This window comes from Acinonyx jubatus, chromosome B1 (genome assembly GCF_027475565.1).
Source record: "Acinonyx jubatus isolate Ajub_Pintada_27869175 chromosome B1, VMU_Ajub_asm_v1.0, whole genome shotgun sequence".
NCBI classification, from domain to species: domain Eukaryota; kingdom Metazoa; phylum Chordata; class Mammalia; order Carnivora; family Felidae; genus Acinonyx; species Acinonyx jubatus.
Genome location: NC_069382.1, coordinates 179,627,600 through 179,638,371, shown reverse-complemented (window position 1 = coordinate 179,638,371; position 10,772 = coordinate 179,627,600). Strand labels below are relative to the sequence as shown.

The 10,772-nt window shown below is 36.4% G+C and overlaps 1 long non-coding RNA gene across 1 annotated transcript in view; it reads left to right on the top strand.

Moving 5' to 3' along the window:
• The first annotated feature begins 9,454 nt into the window (after positions 1–9,454).
• LOC106975112 (uncharacterized) overlaps positions 9,455–10,772 on the top strand; it is a 32,647-nt gene continuing 31,329 nt past the window's right edge. Inside the window, exon 1 of the long non-coding RNA XR_003420990.2 lies at positions 9,455–9,690. This is a non-coding gene — a long non-coding RNA (uncharacterized LOC106975112). The remainder of the gene's footprint in view (positions 9,691–10,772) is intronic.

Sequence of the window (10,772 nt, the reverse complement as noted above, 5' to 3'; positions counted from 1 at the left end):
GTGTTTCAATAAAAACGGAAGAAAACATATTTCTTTACGAAGTTAAGTGTGTGTTTCTACATTTTCAATAAATAAACCGTGTCTCATGCAAAAAAAAATCAATGCAAGATGCCTATGTAAAACAAACCCTAATGAGAATTATGAAAATTACATGGCAAATGCATATGGAAATGATGCATGATAAAAAGTTTAATGATTTATAAGAGGAGGTGAGGGCTAAAATTTCAGTAAAATCACTTTTTAAAGTGAATGAAATAAGTAAATTAACCAGTCCATTTCACTCACCAGTGTGACCTTTTTAGCCCCTGTGGGCACATGGATTTGTTACTGGTCTTTGAAGTTGGAAACTTATTAATTTCTAGAATGTTTAACCAGATGGTTTGTTCCCAGAGTAAAAAGGCAGAGAAGGGACCTTACTTTTTTCCTCAAACTTACCCACTGATCAATTTGTGGGTTGAATTTTGTCCCCTCCCCAAAGGATATGTTAAAGTGGTACCTGTGAATGTGACCTTATTTGAAAATATAAGTTGAACTAATCAAGTTAAGATGAGGTCATACTCTGGGCGCCTGGGTGGCTCAGTTGGTTAAACGTCAGACTTCAGCTCAAGTCGTGATCTCACACTCCGTGAGTTCGAGCCCCGCCTCGGGCTCTGTGCTGACAGCTCAGAGCCTGGAACCTGCTTCGGATTCTGTGTCTCCCTCTCTCTCTGCCCCTCCCCTGCTCATGCTCTGTCTTTCTCTGTCTCAAAAATAACTAAAACCATTAAGGAAAAAAAAAAAGACGAGGTTCTACTCAATTAGGGTGTACTATAGTCCAATATGCTAATCCAATATAATTGGTGTCTCATAAGAAGAGGAGGGACACAGAGACAGATTGATAAGGAAGATGCTATGTGACGAAACCCAGGAGAGATCTCCATGTGCCAGTGGAGGCAGGGACTGGAATAATGGTTGTGTCAAGGATTGCCAGCAATGATCAGAAGTTGGGAGAGAAGCATGGAACAGGTCCTTAGGGTCTCTAGTAGGAATCAATCCTGCTGACATGTTGATTTCATACTTAGAGATTCCCAGGACTGTGAGGCAATAACTTTCTGTTGTTTTAAGCCACTAAGTTTGTGGCAATTTGTTATGGCAGCAGTAGGAAACGGATACAATCACTTTGGGGGTATATGTGGATGGATGGTCTTAAATCATACTATTTATTCTTCTGAGTCTTCATTGGTGATGACATGAATTTATAGCCATAGACATCACGCTTCCATATCAGACTGCGATTCTTCTCCTTTTCCTCACAGAAACTTGAAAGGTACTTTTCCTATCCATATAGAGTGTGTAGATGAGAGACATTAATTTGTGTCTTACACCCAGGATGAACCTCTGAGCGTTCCCCACCTGTACATGCTTACATGTTATGTGCTATTTGCTAATCTGAAAGGCGGTTTTAAACTTACCTTTTATCAGTATACCGTGATAAAGAGAGGCTTTAAATTGCTTGCTGACCCTTCCAAGCAGGTTTACTTCACTCCTGAAATAGTTGCCCTGTTTCCATATATAAATGCTGCTTAGGTTCCCATGGCGTTACCATTTCACTCCCTTGGAGAAGATAACACGGTAGGTTACATCATGTGAAGTAAAGGAGTAGGATTATTTTCCCAGTGACAGCTTTCTTGTCACTCGGTAACGCATTCTCAGATGCTGATGAACTTGATGAAATAAACAGCGATGTTTCCTTTATCTAAAAGAAAAAGGGAATACGTCTTGAAAAATGCGACTTGACTTTTTTGTTTCATGTCAGGTATCTATTCAGGAGCCAACCCATTTACCCAAGAAGAGAATTTTACCGAGGTCTTAGCTTAAATTCTCCTTTATTTAACTTTTGAAAATGCAGACTTTCTGATAGAGAGCTAAGAAAGGATAGAGACATCAGAATTCATTAGCTAGGCTTCATTTACCCCCATGGTGTCATGTAATCATTTCTTAGATTATTTTATTATGCTTTGCAACCTGAAAAATGATTTAAGATGCCTTAAAATTTTCATGCTTTGCTTTACTTTTTGTGTATATATTATTTAAATTGTCATAAGCTGGGATCCTTTGAAGTGCGCGTGGCAGCTGAGGGGGCTGCTGCGCCCAGGGAGAAAAACTTTTCTGGCAAAATTCCTTAGAAATTGAAATAGCTTTTGAACAGATCTAGATCACGATTAATGTTTTGTGATTGTTATTTGCTATGCTATTCTAATTCTGGCTGTTCATGTGGTCTCATAAAGGAGAGTTTCTGCTGAGTATTTGAGACCAAGCACAATTTTCTTATTTTTTTCTTTCTTGATTCTCTGATACATTCTTTAGTCAGTATGCCCCACATTTATTTATATGCAGTAAAACCTTGGTTTGCGAGCAAAATTTATTCTGGAAACATGCTTGTAGTCCAAAGCACTCATATATTTCAAGAACCATTTCCAGAACCGTTGGCTCTTATGATTAGGATCATGTGACATTTGGGAATCACGGACTACTCGTACTGCAAGACGTCGCTCGTTTATCAAGTTACAATTTATTAGAAATGTTTGCTTATCTTGTGGAACACTCACAGAACCAGTTACTTGCAATCCAAGGTTTTACTGTATTTAGTTCCTTATTTTTAATGATGTAATAAGTATCTGCGCACCTGCCATGCAAAACAGAAGCTAAGACCTTGAGAATGATCTATATCCAAGTGCATGGTCTACTTCTTTTCTTTTATCCTCTTGTCAACCCCTTGTTCTGACTCTTGCATTCATGCCTTGCTTTCATTTTTATTGCCCTTATAGTCATTCCTAAAACTGTATGTCTGTTTTCATTCTTTTTAGCTTTTAAGATAAGGTATACAATGCTTCATGTAGTCACTTGAGACTTAGAATTTCACTTAATATATGACTGAGGTTCATTTAGTTTTCTGCATGCCACTGTAGTTAATACATTTCCGCTGCGATATAAGATTCTATCATTTGATTATAGCCCATTTTGCTTATACAGTCTCCAATGGACAACTGGGATACTTCTAGGTTTTTGGTACCATGGGCAGTACTGCTATGGATATTCTGGAATGCATCTTCTATTGTAGCTGTGTAACAGATGCTTTTGTGTATACAATAGGAGTTTAATCGCTGAACCGCAGGCTTATGGGTATTCAATAGCAGACTACGAAGTCTAACCTCTTCTAAAGTGGTTGTGCTTACTTATGCTCCTACCATTACAATATTAGAGATGCCGAGGATCCACTCTAACCCTTGTAGTGTTCAGACATTTTAATTTTTGTGAATTGTAACAATGTAAAGCTGTCTCATTATGGTCTTAATTTTCATAGTTCCGATATAATGAACAGATCTTCAAGTGTATATTGGTCGCACATTTCCTATTCTGTGAGATATTTAACATTTATTTTCCCATTTTTCTATAATTTTGTTATTAGTACTAATTTATATTGTACCATACCTTCTTGACATTGACTTTGGTGCATTTTGTACAATGTAAATCACTGTGTATGTTTGTGAACTGTATTTTCAATTTCTTAAACAAAAACTCATTTTCTTTTTCAGACAAAAATTATTAATTTTAATGTAACATAATTTATCCATTAAAAGGTTTGCAGTAAACATGGTGAGGAGTTTTTCCATATCCCAAAGATTAAACAGTTGTAACTTATATTTTTTATTTTATTTTTGATATTTAAGTTCTACTTCTAATGGAATGGGTTTTTGTGTATTGTAGGGAGGGATCCAATTTCATACTTTTCCCAAATGAATAAATCATTTCTTTTCCTGCTTTACTTATTGACCAATTTCTGCTTTCCTCACTGATCTTACATAATACATCTGTCATACCAAAGATCATGGTTGTTTTATGTATCCATGATACCATGGTTTCATAATCAGTCTTGATATATGGTAAGATTTGCTCCTTGCTCTCCTTCAGAAGTGTCCTGGCTAGGCTTGACCCTTTATTTTCCATATGCTTTTATAAAGATCTTGCTAAAGTCCCATAAAAATCATTTTGAGGAATTTGTTTGAAATTTTATTGATCTTATAGATCAATTTTTGGAAAATTGGCATCTTGATGATACTGTCTTCCTATCCGTAAACGTGGCTTATATCTCTTTTCATTTGGGTAATTTTTAATACCTTGTCATAAAGTTTTATAGTTTTTCCGGGGCATTATTTTTTGGATTTATTTTTATGTACTTGATATTTATTTGATGTAAGTGGAGTCCTGTCTTTAAATATGTTTTCTAGATTGGTGGTGCTGGAGAATAGAAATGTATTTGACTTTTGTATTAAGCTTATATCCATCTACTTTGCTAAATGCTGCTATTATTTCAACATTTTTTTTCTGTGTATTTTTCTGGGATTCATAGATAAATGTTAATATCTACAACTACTGACAGTTTTATGTTACCCTGTCTAATTCTTGGGACAATTTTTTTTCTTGCTTAATTGTAGTAGCTAGAACAGTCAACTTATTGTTGATCAGAAGTTGTGGTAAATGTGCCTCCTTGCCTTGTTCTTGATTTTAAAGCAAATGCTTTAGAATAACGTATGTTTTTTTATAAACACTTTTTATCAGGTCAGGTGTTCCTTTCTATTCCTAATTTACTAAGAGCTTGTTGCCATGAATGGGTTTTGCATTGTATCAAGTTTCTTTATCTATTGAGATGATTATATAATATTGTCTTTTAATCTGTTACCATGGAAAATTACACTAATGGATTTTATAATGCAAATTATTTCTGTCCTCCTGTAATAAAACCAGTTTGGTAATAGTGTATTGCTTCTCAATGCCCGATTGGATTTCTTTTTCTTTTCTTTTTGTTTTGTTTTGTGTTTCAGAAATTCTGGTTCTGTATTTATGAGTGAAATAGGCCCATAATGATTTGCTGTTTATGTATCTGCATTATGTTGGGCTTATAGTTTGAATTGAGGGATTACTTGTCAATTCAAATCCAATTCTGCCTAGGAATATAGGTACAGAAATTAGTCTAGGAACATAGGTCCAGAAATTTATTGAAGGTTTGGTAAAACTTGTCCTTTAAAACCAATGGGGTTGGCTTTAAGTTTAAAGAAAGATTTTTTTTTAATGTTTTTTCAATAGTTATTTCTATGTTTGAGAGAGAAAGAGACAGAGGATGAGTGGGGAAGTGGCAGAAAGATGGAAACATAGCATCTGAAGCAGGCTCCAGGCTCAAAGCTGTCAGCACAGAACCCGATGAGGGGCTCGAACTCATGGACCACGAGATCATGACCTGAGCCAAAGTTGGCCTCTTCACCGACTGAGCCACCCAGGTGCTCCAAGAAAGCTTTTTGACCACTGTTTTGGTTTCATTATTATACAGCTAGTTAAGATTTTAATTTCTTCTTGATGAATAACGTCCCCTTCCCTGCTGGAATAGCCGAGTTGACAACACTATTCTTTCATTTTTTTATTCTTTGCATTATATGTGATTACATCCCCTTCTCATTCGTTACATTGCTTCTACTTCTTTCAAGCAATTAATAGGGGTTAATTTCTTTTCTATAATTGTGAAAAGAACCAACTTTTTAAAAATTATAAATTTCTTTTTTGTAATGTTTATTTATTTATTTATTTTGAGAGAGAGAGAAAGAAAGAAAACACAAGCGTGTGGGCAGGTGAGGAGCAGAGAGAGAGGGAGAGAGAGAATCCCAAGGAGCTCCATGTTATTAGTGTGGAGCCCAGTTTGGGGCTGGATCTCACGAACTGTAGTCAAGAGTTAGATGCTTAACCGACTGAGCCCCCCAGGCGCCTCTCAAAATATAAATTTCTGTTTTTCATATTCATTATCTCTTTCCTTATATTCTGTGGTTTAGGGTAGTCCATGTTACTTCTCAGTGTGAATGCTTAGTTCGTTAATTTTGAGGCTTTTGAAATTTCTCATGCAAGTATTTAAGGCTCTAGATTGCTTCAAACAACTATATAGTTGCATCCCACATATTTTATTAAAAAAAATTGTTTTTAGTGTTTATTTATTTTTGAGACAGAGAGAGACAGAGCTTGAACCGGGGAGGGGCAGAGAGAGGAGGAGACACATCTGAAGCAGGCTCCAGGCTCTGAGCTGTCAGCACAGAGTCGGACGCGGGGCTCGAACCCACGGACGGTGAGATCACGACCTGAGCGAAGTCGGACGCTTAACCGACTGAGCCACCCAGGCGCCCCAACATCCCACATATTTTAATATGTTTGCTGTTAAACATGTCCATTTTATTTAAATGGACCATTAGTATTTAAAATGTCCATTAGTATTTCTTTTTTTTTTTAACCTATGAATCGTTTAGCAGGATGTTCTTTTAAGTTTCTGCTGGAAACACCAGGAGTGCTACTGTTTGTTTTCTGTGATGAACCTTGCAGAGACACGCTCTAAACTTCATTTCTTCATCAGTAGAAGTCGGATCTTAATATTGCACACCTTGTAGGTTTGTTTTGGGGATTCACTGTGTGAAGGCATGGAAATGAAACAGTGCCTGGCACATAATCATCTATCCAACATATTAATTATGATGATCGTTTCACCATGTATTTGTGAATCACCATTTTTGTCCAAAATTGGAGAATTTAGGGCTTTGTGGAGACACTTGCAGCATGTTTCATGATCACGTGCTGGGTGAATTCTATAGGAGGAAGTATCGTTATTTATTTATTTCATTAATGGAAAATAAGAACTTGGAAAATCCTCTTACATGGACGCGCTATTATGTTTTTCTGTAGCTTAATACGCCTCTCGTATATTAAAAAAAAAAATCTTTTCCTCTCAGTAACACAAGGGGTAATCCAAATTTAATAGCTATATCCAAAAGAAAATGAAAGTCACACTACACCGTGCCTTAAATGAGAAATAAACTATTTCTGAACAGTACGCATTTACACATTTATCTTAATTGTGTAGCTACAATCCACAATCAGTGAGCAGAAAATCAGAGAACACAATGCTGGTAGGAATTTGACATAAATGTACTTGTGGAGATTTAAATTGCAGAGTTTCTATAATAAAATGGAAAGGCTACCCTTTCATTTTTGCAGATAGTTAATTAGTATCCTCCCTCCAGTCTGAAAATGCTCTTGGTATAAACAAGATCATATTGTGAACCAAGTGTAAATACCTTTGCACAAAAACAATGCATTTGCTTTAATGAGCTTTGTTTTCTCTATTTGGGCACAAACGATAACTTTTAAAAAATGTAAGTTATATTTTTGTGGCGACTTAGGATTTTCAAGGCATATTTCTCTCGACAGTCTCATCTGGGCCTCACAACTTTTGGTGAGATAAATCTGGCGATACTATGATACCCATTTTACAGATGAAGAAACTGAGGCCCAGAGCAGCAAAGTGAGTTACTCAGGACTGGGCAGTCTATAAGCGGCAGAGCTACGTCAAAACCCAGATTTCCTGGTCTCGTACTCGGTGTCCTTTTTCCCGTTCCCATTCCCAAATGAACTGTCCACTCCTTCGCCAAAGGAATTTTAATCTTAATCAAAGTATCTAATTTGCTTTAGACATGCCCAGGAATTGTGTTCTTCGAGGACAGGGGCCTTTTGGTGGACAATTATATCTATTTATCTTCAGCAAGAGCACCGCTATATCTTTATCATTTGCCAATAAATGCTTTAAACTATTGAAAATTGTAATGTCTTGTTTAGAGAGATGTTTCATTTAACTCTTAGATAATAACATTTTTATGAAGACTCTAACTCAATGGTATTAAGTAACTTGTCACACAGTCTCTATTAGAGCCACGAGTTTGATTTCAAAACCAATTCCTAGGCAGTTTGATTTCAAAATCATGCTTTAGTCACTGTATTACATGATAACAAAGGAATAAAATAAGCTGAATGAACTCAGTAATTATGGTATTTGCATGCACTCCACAGGGGAAAATAAAGTAATTTGACCTCAAAGCATTTATTTTAAGAATAGAACTAATTATTTCCTAAGCACTTACTTATTGCTTAATATGTTACATATATTATTTCTAATTTCCACACCACTACTATAGAAGATGTATTATTATTATTATTATTCACATTTTATAGATTGAATAAGCACTAAGGATGGGAAATATGGCATAACATGCAAAAGGGTAACTTGTAAGTTGTTGAAATGACATCTCTTTGCTCTGAAAGCCCACATGTTTATATTTTTTCATATGACTAAATTTATTATGAAAAGAAAAAAATAGTTACAGAATTTTTAAAAACAATGCCATTAAACTAGAAATTAGTTGTATGATCAGTCAACGTATTTACCATAGTGCTGGATGTTTTGGAGGAGGAGAAGAATAGGAATTCTTTTTTCTTTCTTTTTTAATTTTTTTAGTTTTTTTTAGTGTTTATTTATTTATTTACTTATTTATTTATTTTTTATTTTTTATTATATGAAATTTATTGTCAAATTAGTTTCCATACAACACCCAGTGCTCATCCCAAAAGATGCCCTCTTCAATGCCCATCACCTACCCTCCCCTCCCTCCAACCCCCCATCAACCCTCAGTTTGTTCTCAGTTTTTAAGAGTCTGTTATGCTTTGGCTCTCTCTCCCACTCTAACCTTTTTTTAATTTTTTTTAAGCTTATTCATTTTTGAGAGAGAGAGAGAGAGACAGAGTATGAGCAGGGGAGGGGCAGAGAGAGAGAGGGAGACACAGAATCCATAAAAACCATTTTGAGGAAGTTGTTTGAAATCTTATTGATCTTATAGATCAATTTTTGGAGAATTGGCATCTTTATGATACTGTCAGCACAGTATCTTTATGAGCTGTCAGCACAGAGCCCGACATGGGGCTCAAACTCACAAACCACAAGATCATGACCTGAGCCAAAGTCGGCCGCTCAACCGACTGCGCCACCCAGGCACCCCACAGATTAGGAATTCTACTTTCTATTCTCACTACCCAGAATTCTACCATGGATAAATCACTTCAGCTTGCTTCTTTTATTTTTCTCACCTACAAAGCAGGCATTGATTCCTGGCTTAATTAACTACTGATCATTATAGATTAACTGGGTACATTTTCAAATTGGTCATGAACAGATTAAAAAAAATGTATTCCCCATATCAGAAATATCAAATTATATGAATATTAGTAAGAGAAATGACTCGTGGCATAAGGAATTTAAGAAACCATGTGGCAGTTTTAAAACATGACCCCAATTTTTTGCCTTGCCTAGACTGCTGACTGGTGATCTATATTTTTGTTTTCTTGAGTTTGAGTGGGCTCATGAATGCTTTGACCAATGAATTAGGGTAAGCATAATGCTATGTGACTGATGAGGTGGGATCATAAAAGACCATGAACTTCCATCTGGTTCTTCTAGAACATTCCCTCTCTGGAAGGTGCCTCTTAGGTGCTCCCTTTTGTATCCTGGTCACCACGCCATGGGAAGCCCAAGCCATAGGGAGATGGTTTTCATGCAAGCACTCTAGGTGACAAGACAGTCTGAGCTCAGCTAAGCCTTCTAATAATCCCAGTTCCGGGACCAGATATCAACAATTAAGGCACCATGGAGTTGGATCCTTTAGTCACAGTTATTAGAACTCTCAGCTTTTTGAGTCTTCTGTTCCCATTCAAGTCTTCCCAATGGAGACCCCAGATCCCTTGGAATATAAGTCATCCCCACTGTGCTGTTTGAATGACCCACCCCCAGAATCGGTGAGCATAATGAAATTGTTATTTTCTTCCATTACAGTTGGAGAGGGTTTTGAATGCAGAAGTAGCAAAGGAGACACGATGTGATATCAGAAACATCATGCTGCTGTAAGAAAAACCAAAGACACGTGGCTTCGAGATTCATGGTAGCGGAACCTGGAAGGTCTTGAGTTTGGTAGTGGATGACTGACAGGCCTCAAGAAGGCCATTGGTGAGGGCTTAATGAAGACCGAGCAAAATGTTATTGGAACCTGGGGGCAAGGAGACCCTTGTTACATAGCAACTTAAAAACCTCAAATATTGTCACCTATAGGAATGTAAAAAGTAGATAATATTGTTATTGAACTGCTGGATTTGCTAAGTATAGTCCCAGAAGAATGCCAAATGGCTTAGCTGGGTTTCCTTTATCTGAGTGTTATAAGATAGGATATAGAGAAATGAGCTAAAAAAGAAAAAAATAATAATAATGATGAATTATTCAATTTTCAAACAGTATCTAGAAAAACTACCAAAGATCTAAAAATTCCAGAGTATCTACCAGATATGCTGTAAGAAATAGGGGCTGCTGTAGACGTAATTGATATCTCCCATAAGTTTTGCACAAACACCACCACCTTTAGAAAACAGTGTGTGTAGATATTGTGTAAGTTGTATTTGTATTGGAGAGAGATATGTATACCTCCACAGTGTATATACATCTAAAAAAAAAAGTCTACTAGGATCACCATAAAAGCTATCACAGACTGGTGGCTTAAACAATAGGAATTCATTTTTATTGCAATTCTGGAAGCTAGAAGTTCAAGATCAAAGGGTCAGCTAAGCTGGTTTCTTCTCTTTTTCTCTCCTAAGCTTGCAGATAGCTCTTTCCTTGCTGTGTCTTCATATGGTGCCTGGTCTTTCCTCTGTGTATGTGTCCTAATCTGCTCTTCTTCTCACAAGAATACTAGTCATATTGGGTTAGGGTGTACCCTAGGGACCTTATTTAACCTTAATTACCTCTTTAAAAATCTTATGTCCAAAAACAGTTACATTCTGAGTACTTGGGGTTAGGACTCCAATGTATGAATTTTGAGGGGAAACAATTG